Below are 17164 nucleotides of genomic sequence, written 5' to 3'. Positions count from 1 at the left end.
CCAGCAGCTACAGCTCCAGTTTGAGCCCCAGCCTGGGATCTTCTGTATCTTGCAGGCACAGCCCTAAAAAGAGAAAAAAAAATTTTTTTTAATTTAAAAAAGAAAACAAATATAACAGTTAAGTACATTTTATGGCATGTTAAAAGAGGACAGGTAATAGGAGGAAAAGAAAGCTAGAGCAGGATGATGGAGACCAGGGGTGGGGGGTGAGAGATGGGGAGAGAGTTTGCAGTTTTACAAAGGAGGGTCAGAATAGGTCCTACTGAGCAAGAGACCCTTGAGTAGACCTGATGGAAGGTGAAAAATGGAGGGGGAGGAAAAGGCAGAGGGATCAGTAAAGGCCCTAAAGCAGGCGCTCTCCTGGTATATCACAGAGAAAGGAAGTCATTGTGGCTGGAGCAGAATGAGCACTGGAGAAAAATAGGGAGATGAGGTCAAGGGGTGAGGGTGGATGACACATGGTATAGGAACTTGTGAGGTTTTGTAAGGACTTTGGCTTATACCCTTCCGTTGAAGTTTCCGAGCAGAGGAGTGTCACGGTTTGATGTGCAATTTGCAAGGATTGCTGACTGTAGAAGCTGGGAGATAACTCAAGAGTCTATTGCAGAAAGACAGCCGAGGGATGACACTCATACCAGGGGCTGGCCGTGGAGGTGATACAAAAGGGTGCAAGTCTGAGCATGTCTGAACGAGATCCAGTGTTTTCTGTAGAATAGAGAGGTATCTTCTCCCTGCCTCTCTGGATTCAGTCTCTGGCTCTCCCCAGCCTGCTCTGTGCCCTGGGAAGCTGAGCTGTATGAACTCCACCAAGAGCCTTCTTTGCCCTGTTTCCCATGGGATTTGGCCAAAAGATCAGCAAGGGATCTGCTACTAGCAAGGGATCTGAGGGAAGGAGGAGTGTGAGGTTGGGTTATCCTTCCTCAGCTCCCTCCTTGGAGGTGCTGAGCCCTGTACCAAGGGCACAGGTCTAGTCAGGCAGCCCACTGAAAAGTGCTTCCACCCTGGGGTGGATAATGGCTCTTTCCTTTGCCCATCAGACCTGGGTGGTGATACCTCCCTGCCTTTGCCAGCCCCAAAGCACTACAATGTAACTGGTTGCTTTTTCCACACCCTACCTGTAAATTTGTGCATAGTCCTTTTATTAAACTCCCCTCAATCACCCAATTTGCTTGTGCCACCTGTTTCCTGCAGGAACCTTGACAAATAGACTGGATGCTGGTCATGAATGAACGTGGAATTGAAGTTGGCTCCTTTGGCTGCAGGATGCCAGGTTCCCCAGGTTCTCCCCTTCTAGACAACTCAGTGCCCCACACCTGCTGAGGCAACTTTGGGGGCTTCATTCTCCTTGGAAGTAATTAAACTGCGTAGAGCTTCAAAAGAATGGAAGGTAAGAATAAACATGGCTGCATTCTCCCACCTGCAGATCTTCCAGGTGAAGCCTGGACTAGAAAGAGGACTGGACCTGGAGTCAGGAAGCTCCCTGGTCTGGTCTCTGTGGAATAACTCCCTGAACAACCATTAGCAAATCACTTGACTGCTCAGAGCCTCGGTTTCCTCATCCGTAAAACTGGGAATAGTAAAACCTAACTCGGAGAATTGTGGGGGGAAATCAAATAACAGTGCTGGCCTCAACAGCATGTGATCTGGTGTGTGTGTGACCTTGGGAGCCAGAAGGTCAGGACTCCTATCCCAACCCTGTGGTTTATCAGCCACATGACCTTGAGGAAGTTTCAGAGCCTTCCGGGCCTCATCTGTAAAATGAAAATAGTAATAGCAGATGCTGCAGTGCAGGGGTGTAGAATTTAAATGAAATGAGGACAGGCTTGGCAAGTAAGTATGCTGAAGTGTTACAAAGCTAACAAATACTGAATTATTTTCTTCTCCTCTTCTGTGAAATAAGGGAATTGAACTCAATACATAAGATACATTTCTTTGCTGATGCTAAGTCTAGGATTTTTTGAAAATTTTATTATGTAGCTTTCTAACATTATACAAAAAGGTTCACATGCTGGAACAAAAATCCAGGTACTCACTACTAGGTTAAAAAGTAAACTTTACCAGAGTTCCTCTTGTGGCATAGCAGAAATGAATCCGACTAGGAACTATGAGGTTATGGGTTCAATCCCTGCCCTCATTCAGTGGGTTAAGGCATTGCCATGAACTATGGTATGGGTTGCAGACGAGGCTTGGATCCAGCATTGCTGAGGCTGTGGCTGTGGCATAGGCTGGTGGACCCCTAGCCTGGGAATCTCTGTGTGCCTCTGGAGCAGACCTAAGAAAAAAAGGAAACCTTACCAAGGTAGTTTCTATATTTGCAAGTAATGATTTTCAGTGTTTTAAAATTTTATTTAAACAAAATAAAAAGACAACCCACAGAATGGGAGATGATATTTGCAAATGAATCAATTGATAAGGGATTCATCTCCAAAATTTCTAAACACCTCCTACAGCTCAATACCAAAAAAAACCCAAACAACCTCATCAAAAAATGGGCAGAAGATCTAAACAGACAATTCTACAAAGAAGACATACGGATGGCCAAAAAACACATGAAAAGATGTTCAACATCACTCATTATTAGAGAAATGCCAATCAAAACCACTCTGAGGTGCCACCTTACCCCAGCCAGAAAGGCCGTCATCAAAAAGTCTGCAAACAGTAAGTGCTAGAGAGGGAGTGGAAAAAAAGGAACCCTGTTACACTGTTGGTGGGATTGTAAATTGGTGCAGCCACTGTGGAAAACAGTATGGAGAGTCCTCAGAAAGCTAAAAATACAATTACCATTTTGATCCAGCAGTCCCACTCCTGGGCATCTATCCAGAGAAAACCATGATTCACAAAGACACATGAACTCCAATGTTCATTGCAGTGCTATTTACAATAGCCAAGACATGGAAACAACTTCAACATCCATCGACAGAGGAGTGAGTGGATAAAGAAGATGTGGTACATATACACAATGGAATATGACTCAGCCATTAAAAGGAAAGAAATAACAGCATTTGCAGCAACATGGATGGACCTAGAAATTATGCTAAGTCAGTCAGACAATGGGACACCAACATCAAATGCTATCATTTACATGTGGACTCTCAAAAAAGGACACAATGAACTTCTTTGCAGAACAGATCCTGACTCGCAGACTTTGAAAAACTTACGGTTTCCAAATGAGACCAGTTGGGGGGTGGGGGATGCACTGAGAGTTTGGGATGGAAATGCTGTAAAATTTGGTTGTGATGATTGTTGTACACCTATCAATGTAATAGAATTCATTAAGAAATAAAATAAAATGTTGTTGAATTGGTATTATTAGATGAATTTGTCTGCAACTGTTTTGGTTTCTGCCCTTAACAGGCTGTCTGTGAGACGCATCCATTTCACGTCTGTGTGGTATCGTGGCCACAGTTTTATTTGTCCACTCTCCCGTTAGAGGCATATGCCTTGTTTCCAGCTTTGGGGATTACAAACACTGCTGCTCTGAACATCCTCATAACTGTCTCCGGAGCCCACATACACATTTCCCAGTGTGCGTTTGTGCGTTTCTTTTCAGCGCTACCAGATGCTGGTGTGAGCCCCGGTCCAGATGGGGAAAGGGGAGGGAGACGGGATTGGCGGCGGGGGCTGGGAGCAGGAGTTAGGGAGCTGAATCTTACTTAACAGGTTCTGAAGGCTTTGCAAGTAACAGCTCTTCGAATCCAGTATTTTGAAGATTTAAGTGTAAATGAATCAGAGCCATATGGATCACATTTGCCTTAAATGCCACAGGATTTAGAGGGTGGAGGCAGTGCTGGGCAGGGGGGATGGTGCCAGGGGTTTCTGGGTTATCTCCTTTGCTCGCCAAAGACCTGCACTTTCCTGCCCTATGGTTGTGTGCGGAGGAGGGCAAATGCTAGTTGCCCAGGTGCCCTTCCCAGCTGAAGGGGGCGCTGTGGAGGCTCAGAGTCTGGGCCTCGAGGTGCTCAGTCTTAGTTCCTCCTCTGCAGTTGCTTGGCTCTGTGGCCTCGGGCCTGATCCCCGGGTTCTTGGGGTTCTTAGTTGCACTGTTTGTAAATGAGACGCCTAAGGGGTGGGATAGCATAGGAATTAAGAGCCTGGTTCAAAACTATCTTCTAACCTCATTTTGGCTGTGAGCCCTTCAACAGATTACTACTCAGCCCCCTTGTGCCTCAGTTTCATCATCTGTAAAATGGGAATACTAATAGTATCCCCTCATAGGTGGTTATGAAGAGTAAATGGCTGGAAGGACACCTAGAAGGTGCCTGGCTCTTCGCACTCAACTGGCACCACTTCTGTGTCATCGTTATGGTCCTAATCAAAGATCACTCCAAAGCTGACTTTCCCTGGCACTTTCAGGCAGAGATGATGGAAGCGAGCCTGAGAAATAAGAAAGGGTTACCCAGTGGCCAAACGTTTCCTGTCCTTGTAGCAACCACATCTTCGCCATATGTTTATTAATTCCATACTGTGTTAAACGTGAATATATACACATATCCTCACAAAACAGATCATGTTGCATTTGCACTGCACCATATATATATTTCCTTGTCATTAATATTTACCTGCAACATTTGTCCGCATCTGAACCAGTGCACAGCAAACCACCACTGACCCAGCGCTTGCTGGGCACCAGGCATATTGTTACGTGTTTTCTGTGTGTGTCCTCATTTAACCCTCAAAACAAGAGAGGGAGTTTGGTGTTAGGATCATCCCCACTTTACAGCTGAGGAAACTGAGGCTTGGAGAGGCTAAATAACTTGCTTCAAGTATCCTTCAAAGCCAGACCTGCCATCTCCTGCCCATAACGGCTGACCCACTCCCAGGCGCTGCCCGGAGGATTGAAATACAGCACGAAGTGACCTCAGGGCCCTATTCTTGGACACTTGGATTTTCTCTCTGGCTTCTCACTCTTATCACCAGCATGTGGTGAACATTCTTGCAGGAAGATCTTTGCCTCCATTGGATGGCTTCTCTGGGATAAACTCCTTGAAGACGTGGATGGCCCAGTCTTTGGGGCTTTTGTTTTAGAGATGAGGAGAAACAGAGGACCCCCGCTGGGCAGGAGGGAGAGGCAAGAAGCCCTCTAGGAGGTGGGCCCAACTGGAAGGCCCAGATGCCTGACTAATCCGCAGTACGCGCTGCTCTGGTTTATCTGAGGGCTGGTTGCCCAAGCTCCCCAGGCTTACCCTGAAGCCCTTAGGAATCTAGGGGTTTTTTCCATTCCAGTTTTGCTGACTTGGCTGAAGTTTTTGCTCAGTGGATCAGCTTCAAGACACAGTCACACCACACGCATACACACATACCCCACAAACACAGACTTCCAGGAATCTGGCATGATGGAGACACTTGCTGGGCAGAGGCTAACCTATGGAAAGTGGGAGACCCTACCTTACACAGGAGGAGAATTTCCTGGGAAAAGCTGTTTACCAGATTTACAGAAACCATTTCTTCTCTGAACTGGGCTGGGTTCTTTTAACATTTTTCTAACAGCTTTATTGTTTTGAAAAAAAATTCCATGCTCATTGTTTTTTAAAATTCCTAAGAAATCTGTAAGTGTAAGTGAAGACGGAAAAACATTTAAAACTCTTGTGTCAGACTGGGCCGTATAAATCAGCTTTTCAAGTCCTCTGGGCATCTTGTTAAAAGGCAGATGCTGGAGTTCCCATCATGGCGCAGTGGAAATGAATCCAACTAGGAACCATGAGGTTGTGGGTTCGATCCCTGGCCTTGTTCAGTGGGTTAAGGATCCGGTGTTGCCATGAGCTGTGGTGTAGGTCACAGACACGACTCAGATCTGGCATTGCTGTGGCTGTGGCATAGGCTGGCGGCTGTAGCTCTGATTCGACCCCTAGCCTGAGAACCTCCATATGCCGCAGGTGCAGCCCTAGAAAGACAAAATTTTGACCAACAAACAAAAAGGCAGATGCTGATTCAGGAGATCCGAGTGGGGCCTGAGAGTCTGCATTTCTCACCTGTTCCCAGGTGAGGCTCATGCCGCTGGTCCATGGCCAAGTCTGCAGGTGGGGAGGAGCACAAGACTGAGTCAGTAAAACAGAAATTCTTCTGTTGCGGAGTTGAAACTCTGAAATGTTCTTATGTCAGAGCAAGGGATCTTGAAATCGTGTGGTCAGAACCTCTGCTGACAAATCAGGAAACTGAGGCCCAGGGAGGGGAAGCGCCAGCCCAAGGCCAGGGAGCTGGACCCAGAGCATGGCTGGGGGCTCCAGGCTCCTTTAGCTTCCACTGAACAGGGAGCCTAGGCCGTTCTGACTGCGGGACCAGAGAAGACTCTGAGACCAGCTCAGGGGAACGGTGGGTCCTGCAAGGAACGAGACCACCAGAGTGCAGACTTCATGCCAAGCACCATCTGGATGCTTTCACATGTATACACACTCCGAAAATCTTCACCAGGTGCAGTACATGGTCAGCTCCATTTTACATGGAGAAATTGAGGCTCCGGGAGCAAAGCTATCAGCCCGAAGTCACACAGCAGCAGAGAGCAGAGCTGGCGTGGGTCCCGCACCCAAGATTCCCCAGCACTGCCTCCCCAAATCTTCCTTCAGCTCCTGCCTTCAGCATCTCCACCTTCCTGTGCTCCAACGATGGGTCACTTTCTGTCCAGGGAAGACCAGTGTTGTTTGAAAGAGACTGTAGGAAATAAATACAACGAAAACAAAGTGCTGTTATCAAAATCTAGCTAGATCCGATGCTGCAGAGCCCAAGGCCTGCTCTCTTTGTTAAAAGGGGAGATCAGCAGACAGGAGAGCCATGTTAGAGACAGATTAGACGACACTGAGGCTTTCTTCAGTGAAATCCAAAGGATGGAAAGAGAGTTAGGAAAGAGACTGGGCAGGACGGGCTCCCTGCTCTAGCAGCACCCGCTATGCACTCCACTGCTCTTCCATCTGTCTGGCCAGCTGTCTCACACTGCGCTATGCTACCTTTATGCCCTGTGTGGGGCGACATCAGTCAGGGTTGGCTTCCTGGAAGAGGCATCCAAGCCAGGTTTCACATCTTAGGAGGCTTAAGCCTGTGATGTCTCTATATCAAGCTCCTTGCATCCCAGGGGGTGCAGTCCTCCCTCCCCCAAGGGCCCGGGAGTCAGCAGGCTGCCTGGAGCCAGGGCATGTGTCCTCCCAAAAAGATGACCCACCAGCCTGTTTGCCTAATGTGACCACTTTGGAAAAATTGTTTGTTCTCATCCTGCTAAAAACAGCATCAAAGTGATTGCTGTCTAGACTGTGCCAGGATGGATTATCAGATCCCTGACCTGATCCAAACCACAGGGTGACACAGTCATTTGCTTTAATGCAATTAAAGCAAATATAATAATGTATCCAGACCAGGGACAAGACCAGGGCTCCCTGGAAGGTGGGAGGAGAAACCAGCTCTGGATAATTTCTCTCCGGCTCCAAAGAAGTGAGTTTAGACTTTTCCTGCCTCTGTCTCCCAGGCAACCTTGGGCTCTGGACTGTCCCTCGCTCTGCTGAGGGCCACCAGCTGAGGGTGGCCTGGAGGATGGGGAATCGGGAGGAGGCAGTCCTGGGGTGGGATGTGGGTGAGCCCAGTCCAGGAAGAGGGGGCGCCAAAGAAGAAGGAGGGAAGGAAGAGACAGAAAATGACAGAGGAGGAGATGGATGCAGCTGGCTCAGTGATTCCTAGAATCTCTGACAAATCCCCAGTCCCAAGAGGACCAGAGCAAGCCCGACAGGTCTTCCCAGAGGACAGCAGTCAGTGACGTTAATCCAGCTGCCACCAGAAGGCACCAGGAAAATGGGTTTTCAGTTCTCAGGCAGCCACAGGGAAGAGGAAAATCACTGCGAAGTTGCTGGTGTGGCGGTCAGATGCTGCCAAGCCTGCACCGTGGTTTCTGTGCCACACCCCAGGATTCTGGAGGGGAGCCAGCCTCTCCAGGACGCAGAGAGGCCCTCGGCGCATCCCGTGGGGCACGCCACCAAAGCGCCACAGGCTGTTGACTTAAATGATGGTTCTGGAGGCTGGGAAGTCTCTCTCTCTCTCTCTTTTTTTTTTTTTTTTTTGATAAGCAAGAAAAGATTTATTAAGATAGGATGCTTGTGAGAGATGCAAGTGGGCAGGCAAAGCGATGCTGCCTGGGAAGTCCTAAATCGGGGTGTTGGCTGGGTTGGTTCCTCTGGAGAGCTACGAGGGTCTGGTGCAGGCCTCTCTCCTGGGTTGTGGACACCTGTCTTTTCCCTGTGTCTCCTCCTATCATCTTCTGTCCAGCCAAGCTCTGTCCAGATTTCCCCTTTTAGTAAGGACGCCAGTTGTCCTGGATGAGGGCCCGCCCTAATGACCTCATTTCAGTTTCATTACCTCTGTAAAGACCCTGTCTCCAAATAAGGCCATAATCTGAGGTGCTGGGAGTTAGTATTTTAACATCGGATTTTTTTTTTTTTTTTTTTTTTCCTTTTAGGACCACACCCATGGCATATGGAAGTTCCCAGGCCAGGGGGTTGAATTGGAGCTGCAGTTGCTGGCCTGCACCACAGCCACAGCAACGCCAGATCTGAGCCATATCTGCAACCTACACCACAGCTCACGACAACACTGACTCCTTAACCCACTGATGGAGGCCATGGATCGAACCCACATCCTCAGGGATACTAGTCAGGTTCGTTTCCACTGCACCACAGTGGGAACTCCCAACATAGGAATTTTAGAGAGGGGACACACCTCTAACCCCTAGGCCTGTCCATACTCCTGCCTTGTAGGGGTGAGAGAGGAGACAAGCTCTGGGGGTGCCCTGCTCCCCCTGCTTCTGACTCTTTGGGGCCTCTCATGCTCATCCGTGTGTGTGTGTGTGTGTGTGTGTGTGTGGTAACACTCCCCTGACCGGGGGAGGAAGAGCACTAACTCCCAGCACCTCCCCTTCCACGTTGACCCGACTCTGAGCTGAGAAACATCTTTGGAATCACGTGTGCTCTCCTTTGCCAAACTCAGGTTTCCCAGGACCTGAGGACAGCTTCCTACCCCCAGAAAGTACAGCTCTGGTACCCTTCCTTCTCCCTCTCCTTCCTCTTCCTCCCCCTCCTTTTCGATTCCCCACGATAATGGTTATTTTACTGTGGCTTGTTGTTACTGGCCGCTCCTTATCACAGACTTCATTGTGCAGACGTTGTGTCGAGGGCTTTACCGTCTTCATCTCATTTTATCCTGCCGGTAACCCCATTTTATAGACGAATACACTGAGGCTCAAAGAGTAGGGCTAAGGCCCAGAGGACGGAGCTGGGGACTCTCCAGAAGGAAGGCCTTCCTCATGGGCCCCCTGGGAGGTGGGGGGGGGGTCCCCTGCCAGGATCCTTCCTAGGAAGAGGCTCAGGGACCCTTCAAGTCTTAGGCTGAGAGGGATTTGAAGGGTTGCCAAGTCCAAATGCCTCTTCTGGGCCCCATGCAGGAACCCTTCCTTAACACCTCAAAGGTTCAGCCAAGGAGAGACCAGAGGGAAGAGGTGGGGACTCTTGCAAACCCTCCCAGGCTGACAGGCCAGTTGCCCCGCCAACAACTGCTGAGCAAGAGCAGCTACTCGACACACGCGGAACAATCAGATGATGGCAGTGATTCCTTGCAGTCACAAAAATAGCTACCTTTGGTGCAAGATCCTGTCTACCATGCTCAGGCTAAGCCTTGACCTACAGTTTCTTAGTTCATTTCCTCCTCTGCCAGTCCCTACGGGATAGGAAGGAGTATCACCCTGGTTTTACGCTAAGAATGTTGAGAGCCAGGGAGGTTGAGTAACTTGCCCATCTGCCTGACACTGAAGCTCTAGATCCCCACATTAGTAGATCTCAGACCCTGCCCACAGGAGAGGGCATGTTCATTTAACCTTGCCAACAGTCTTGGTTTTCCAGAAACTCCCAGCACACAGTGGGTGCTTAATAAATGCTGAATGAATGAATGAACGTATGCAGTTATCAAACTGAGTCCACTGAGGTAGACATTTAACCTAATGACAGCAAAATCTCTTTGTGCCCATAAGATTCCCCCAACCCAGTGCCTGGCACATAGTAGGTGCTCAGTAAATATTTGTGGGATGAATGGTCCTCTGGCACCTAATGTGAACAACTCTGCCCATAAATTTCAGCTCCAGGCACTTTGAAGTTCCCCCAGGGGACAGCTGCTTTTCTTGTTATCAAGGCCCCCCCTGCCCCCTCCCTACCCCCCCGCCCTCCTGGCCCCCTGGGCTCATCCAGGCCAGGGACCTGGGGCCGCCAGAGCCAGGAGATAAGAATGATGGATGGCCAGTCGCCTGGCTCCACTGAAGCCTGGGGTTTCCTGGGAGCGGGAGACAGTCTAGTGATTCCAAAGCCCCTCGGAATTCGAGTGGAGAGAGCTCAAGGAGGGGGCGGGGGCAGCGGCCGAAGTGTCCCTATCTCCCAGAGATGCTGGACCCGACAGGAGGTTTCAGCACCCCCCCGGCCACCTTGATCTCCTTCCATGTTGACAAGGCTTCCTTTCAGCATGTGCTGGACACCAGGACTCATCATTGGAGCTTCCAGGGGGAGTCTGGACAATGGCTTCTCCCTCCATCCCATCCTGTCCCTCCTCCCTGCACTGGGCCCAGGATCTGCAGACAGGGCAGGCTTGCTCCCTGCTGTATAATCTGGGTTCTACCATTAATCGAGTCCTTGGCAAAATGAGAAATCATTTAACATTTTGCACACCTGAAATTTACACCATGTTATAGATCAAATATACTCAATAACTTTTTTGAAAGAAATCACAAGTCTGGGCCTAGGTTTCCTCATTTGTAAATTAAGTCCTGGGGTGTTCTTGTCCAGCAATGCCAAGATGGGATTTTAAGCAGCTAAGGGAGGATCAGCTGGAGCTGAATATACTGGATGCTGCCTCGATGACAAAGCCGGCTTGGTCTTGGATCCAAGCAGTAATAGTCATTGATTCATCTAATTTAAAATAGAGTTCTTGCTGTGGTCCAGTGGGTTAAGAATCCTACTCTAGTGACCTGAGCTGCTGCAGAGGCACAGGTTTGATCCCCGGCCCAGCACAGTGGGTTAAAGGATCTGGCATTGCCGCAGCTATGGCTCAGATTTGAACTCTGGCCTGGGAACTTCCATATGCTGTGGGTGCAGCCATCAAAATAAATAAATAAAATAAATCTCTGATCCCCAAACCAAGATGCTTTCTAGCATTGGGTAGGTTGTAGAACCTAAGCGTTACTAGATTTTGAAGGACTCCTTGAAACTGAAAATGGCAAGTTTCTTTTTGTCCTTTCTTTCTCTCTGGACTGATAAGTCTTTATATGTATAATTGCAAACAGTATTTGAATATGTCTCCCTTGCTTAGAAAAATACAGATAAAGTGCCCTAGACAAGGTGCCCAGACTCCCCCCGTTCCTGAAGTGGCACCATCACTTGGAGACACACCTGCAAACCCTCCTCAGCACCTTTTCATCTCTCTGTCCACCTGTAGCCAGACATCCAGATCTATCCTGTAGAAGGTGGTGGTTTGTATCAAAAGAATCAGCCCACCCAGGTCTTGGTACTTGTTTCCTCCACTCAGCCCTGTGGCCTGGAGAGCCACCCATGCTGGGAGGGAACCAGGGTCTGGCAGTAGTTACTCTCTAACTATTCTGTGAAGGAAAGAAAAGATACATGACCTGATGCACAGAACCCACCCTCTGCTGGCCACATGGCAGTTGCTTCCAGCTTCTCGCCAGCATACCCAGTGCTTTGATGAGCATCCCCAAACGTGCCCCCGTGCTCAGTTTTGGGGAACAGTAACTTGTGGGGGTTCCCTGTGGCCCTGAAGAGCACAGTTGGAAATTTGGTTCCACCAAAGCCTTCATTTTATAGATGAGCATGGGGAATGCAGAGAGGGCCAACCACTTGCCCCAAGGTCCCCTAGCACATCAGGAATTGAGTGGAGCTTTGGGGGGTAGTTTGAATTTCTATGTCTGGACTCTCTTAGCACCTCTGCTTTCTCTGACCCCCAACTCCAGCCTGTGTCCCTCAGGAGGGTGACTTTAGGGACAGAAGGTCTGATTCATTCAGCATAGAGAAGACACCTTCCTTCAGGATCAGGAGGGTTTCATCCTGGGTTTCTCATCCAGTGTTGAATTCTTGAAGGATCTGGGTAAGTTAGGTTTCCTCCTTGAGCCTCAGTTTCTCTAATCTGTTAATGATTCTTGCCTGACTCTTTTTTCCCTCCTAACTCTTGAAGTAAGGATGACAAGAAAGAGCTTGTAAAATAGAGAAGAGGCATAGGAATCTAAGAGAGACCTCGTTCAGTTTACAATGTAGATTTTTTTTTTTGGCTTTTAGGGCCATACCTGCGGCACATGGAGGTTCCCAGGCTAGAGGTCCAATTGGAGTTGTAGCTGCCGGCCTACACCACAGCCACAGCAACGCGGGATCTGAACCAAGTCTGCAACCTACACCACAGCTCACGGCAACGCCAGATCCTTAACCCACTGAGCAAGGCAAGGGATCGAACCCATGTCCTCATGGATGCTACTCGGGTTTGTTAACTGCTGAGCCACAACGGGGACTCCTACAATGTAGAATTATTAAAAACAATTTTCAGATTAAAGATATAGCATATTTCCACTTTTATGAAACATGAAAAAATTATGTATATACAGGAGTTCCCTTCATGGCTCAGCAGATAACAAACCCAGTTAGCATCCATGAGGATGTGGGTTCGATCCCTGACCTCACTCAGTGAGTTAAGGATCCTGCATTGCTGTGAGCTGTAGTGTAGGTCGCAGATGCAGGTCAGATCGGGTGTTGCTGTGTCTGTGGTATAGACCAGCGGCTACAGCTCCAATTTGACCCCTAGCCTGGGAACTTCCATATGCCACAGATGAGGCCCTAAAAAGCAAAAGCAAAAAAAAAAATTGTATATATATGTGTGTGTGTGTGTGTGTGTGTGTGTTTGAAGAAATTTTTATAAATACAGAAAATGAACAGCATTTACCCAGCAAATGTTAATTATAAGTGGCTTCCTCTGGAGTTCAGAATTGCAGAGGAAGGGAAGAGGCTCTTTTCTTGCTACACCCAGTTTTGTCTGATTTTGTAAATGCTTGACAACATAAAAGATATATTTACATGTTAAGTCACCTAAAAACTCAAAAGAGAAAAGATAAATACCGCTAATAAGAAAAAAAAGTTTAAACAAAGGCCACCAAAGTAAAAATACACATAGCAAACAGGAAAAAGGCCAATTCTTGGAGTGATCAAATAGATACACATTAAAACAACAATGAAATTTCTTTCTTTGCTGATCAAATTGTGAAGAGTGATAGGACCTAAGGACCAAAAGGTTTTGGTTCCTGCCTAGGGAGAGGGTAATCACGGGGGGGATTAGCAGGAAGGTGGGGACGCCCCCTCCCCTCACGGCGATGACATGCCCATCCTGCCCTGCTCCCCAGTGCCCTGATAGAGCCATCCCCAGGACGGGGGAGATGACAGGACAGTCGCCGCTTCCTTCAGCTCCCCCCCCTCCCCGTCATAGAGACCAGCTGCTGGCGTCTTCTGACCCACTGCCCCTCACCAGGGTCACGCCTCCCTCACCAGCCCTAAATCCCCCTCTTCTGATAAAAGGAGACCTGGATCCTGTGACAAAACCCGAAATGAGCAGGAAGGTGCCTGATGCATGCAGACCCCAGTCTTCTCTTCCCAAAGGACTGGCTGGGTTCGGGACAGAGACTCCCTGCTGGGGGATCAGTGGTCATTTCTGTGAGGTCTCTGCCTCTGAGCAGAACTGCCCCCAAAGTCTTTATTTTGGTGCATTTTCTATGGGGATGCACTACCATACTTAGAAGAGCCATTAGCAGGCATCTGATCCAATAGCTCCATTTTATAAGGGGAAACTGAGACTCAAATCACCCAATTGGTTAGATGGAGCTATTCCAGAACCAAGGTCTCTGGACTCCTGGTTCGGTATTTTCTCTGCTCAGATTCATATCTTTTATTTGTGGACCGAATCAGTTCTTTAACCCTATATATCGAAATCTATTAACTCCCTGGTTCACTTGGGGAATGAAGTGGTGCTTGATATTATACATTCACAGTGGAGATCGTATATTGAAAAGGAGAAAAGATGGGAGTTCCTGTTGTGGCTCAGCGGTAAAGAACGCAAAGAGTATCCATGAAGATGTGGGTTCGATCCCTGGCCTCACTCAGTGGGTTAAGTGGGTATTGCTGTGAGCTGTGGCGTAGGTTGCAAACATAGCTGGGATCCCTCATTGTTGTGGCTTGTGGCATAGGTCGCAGCTATAGCTCCCCTTGAACGCCTAGCCTGGGAACTTTCATATGCCGTAAGTACAGCCCTAAAAAAGACACAAAAAAAGAAAAGATGCAGTTCTGACAGTTATAATAAAAATAAACTCTAAATATCCATCAAGAAGTAAGTAATATAGGAGTTCTCCTTGTGGCTCAGTGGTTAACGAATCCGACTAGGAATCATGAGGTCGTGGGTTCAATCCCTGGCCTTGCTCAGTGGGTTAAGGATCTGGCGTTGCCGTGAGCTGTGGTGTAGGTTGAGGATGCAGCTCAGATCCCGCGTTGCTGTGGCTGTGGTGTAGGCCGGTGGCTACAGCTCTGATTGGACCCCTAGCCTGGGACCCTCCATATGCCGCAGGAGCGGCCCTAGAAATGTCCAAAAAAAAAAAAAAAAAAAAAAAAAAAAGATAGTATAATTAAATATTTTAAATAATAAAAAATTTAAAACTAATCCCCCGATTATACCATAATACAGAATAATACGGAGATGCAAAACACAGAGCATTGTTGATCCTCTAGACACAGGATTTGGTCTTTGTTTTACTCAGCGCATCCCCTTTGACCAGAGGATCTGCCTATGGAGAGATGGAGGAAAGGTGGAATGGTCAGTAATTCAGTCTCTAATTATCAAAGTGTTCATGTCAGTACTTCCCACCTGCCTAAAAATGCATCTTGGGAGCTCCTGCTGTGGCGCAAAGAGATCTTCGGCATCTCGGGAGCCCTGAGATGCAGGTTTGATCCCTGGCCTAGCACAGTGGGTTAAGGATTCAGTGTTGCCATAGCTGCAGTTTAGGTTGAGACAGCAGCTTGCATCTGATCTCTGGCCCAGGAACTCCATATGCCATGGGGCCAGAAAAAAAAAAAAAAAAAAAAAAAAGGGTCTTGGTATTTAGCACCTTCTCCTTAAATTCCCAAGAAGAGACTATAAAATGGTGTGTAAGAGTGGGGCTAACCTGGAGTTCCTGCTGTGGCACAATGGGTTAAAGATGCTGCTACAGTGTTGCTACAGCTGCAGCTGTGGCATAGGTCATAGCTCTGGCTCAGATTCAGTCCCTGCCTGGGAACTTTCATGTGCCCTGGGTGCATATGGAAAAGAAGAAAAAAAAGAGTAGGGCTAGGCAAATTTTTCTGGTAAATAGCCAGATAGTAAATGTTTCAGACTTTGCAAGTCGGATAGTCCATTTGCATTAACTCTCCCTGCAGTTGTGCCAGGAAAGCAATCTTAGGCAATACATAATCAAACGAACGAACAGTGTTCCAATAAAACTTTATTTACAAAAACAGGAGGTGAGGAGGATTTGCTCCTCGGGCTATAGTTTGCCAACGCCTGGTTAAGACATTGGGCTTGGGAGTCAGACTTGAATTGGAATCCCAACTCTGCTGCTTCTTCATTTGTGAGACCTTGAGCAACTGGCCTAATTATTTGAGCCTCATCTGTGGAATGAGGATAATGATTGTACCTGGTCACAGAGGAGCTACTCAGTGGCACACCACTTAGTTCAGGCATTTGCAGATTCTCAGTAAATGGGACCAAAGCAAGCAGGACACAGCCCACTGTGCTAGAAGAGAACTGGGCTCCCTCCTACACTGATCGCCCCACCAGCCATTGAACAATGGCCAGGCATGTCACTTAACAGCTCCACACTCTGTTCCCTCCCCCTGTAAAATGGGAGGAGAAACTCACTTACAGTATATAAGAGTTATTATTAATAGTAGGTTATTAATCATGTATATTATTAACCCTTATATACATTCTTATTTAACGCCCACAACAGCTGTTATGTTTCTTACTGTCCTCATCTTATAGAGAGGAAACTGAGTCACAGAGAGAGGTGAAGGCTCTTTTAGCAGTACAAACTGGGATTGAAACAGAGACTGTCTGACTTCAAAGGCTGAAATATTCCTTTTCCCTCGACTATGTTGCCTCCCTAGAAAATGAGAAGAGAAGAGGCATCGTCTTCATAAAGCCCTCCAATCCGTAAAGCCATGGATTCCTGCATCACCCGTCTGGTACCTAAATCTCCTCCCAGCATCCCTGTCCAGCCTCTGCTTCCACGTCACCAGTACATGGGGGCTCAGTACTGCCCTAGACAACCCATTTCCTCCTTAGTCAGCACTGATGGTGATAAGATCTTGAATTGAATGGACCGCTACCCTGTCACTTCCACGAAGAGTCAAAATCCTCTCTTTGTGGACCGCCCCCCCCCGCCAACTTTTATCACCCTTCTTCTACAGGATGCTCTCCCAGGATCTGATGACAGCTTTACACACCCTGACTCCACAGCCCAGTTCCTGCAATTGTGCCTCTTCCCAGGGGACATGGCGTGGGGGCCCCTGGCCTTCCTGTCGCCCCACCCTGGGACTGCTCCAGTGTGTCTCTACCTCTGGAAGACTGTGGCGCCCAGAACTGCGTTCCTGCCCAGCGGGCTGAGCTGTCACGAAGGTGAGTCACCTCGTGTTCATGATAACATCTACGCAGCCAGCCTGGGAGGCAAGTGCTTCTTGTGCTGAAAGGATGGGTTTGGGACGCGGAGGAGCCTATTCTGTACTGGGGCGGGGAGTCAAAGAATGTGAAGAAGAAAGGTTCCCCTTTCTGAGAACAAACTTTTGAGAAAGGAGATCTCAGTCTGATCCTTACAGAAACTGATTCTTCGGGAACTTGCATGGCCAGGTGGGGTAGGAAGGGCGGACCAGGAAGGGGGCACAGCCATTGTAGAAACAAGCTTTGTGCTCTCTGACATTGACAGGATGAGGAAGACTAATGATGCTAGTGGAATCATTCAGAGGGTGCTGCTCTTCCCCACTGCTGGGCAGGGCCCTGGGCTGCAGCCAGGATCCGTGGATTCTGTCCCCAACTCTGTGATGCTGGACCAATCATATCTCCTCTCTGGGCCTCAGTTGACCCA

The 17164-nt window shown here is 48.3% G+C and overlaps 1 long non-coding RNA gene across 2 annotated transcripts in view; it reads left to right on the top strand.

Annotated features, from left to right (window-relative positions):
- Nucleotides 1-16695, top strand: part of LOC110257270 — a 94840-nt gene extending 78145 nt beyond the window's left edge. Inside the window, exons 2-3 of one of the 2 annotated variants that reach the window (XR_002339672.1) lie at nt 1192-1387; nt 16494-16695. This is a non-coding gene — a long non-coding RNA (uncharacterized LOC110257270). Of the gene's footprint in view, nt 1-1191; nt 1388-2450; nt 2492-16493 lie in introns of those variants that run through there. The other variant, XR_002339673.1, reaches the window with a different exon arrangement.

Source organism: Sus scrofa, chromosome 16, assembly GCF_000003025.6.
Source record: "Sus scrofa isolate TJ Tabasco breed Duroc chromosome 16, Sscrofa11.1, whole genome shotgun sequence".
NCBI classification, from domain to species: Eukaryota; Metazoa; Chordata; class Mammalia; order Artiodactyla; family Suidae; genus Sus; species Sus scrofa.
The sequence above is the reverse complement of the archived record's forward strand: the minus strand, read 5'-3'. Positions and strand labels throughout refer to the sequence as shown.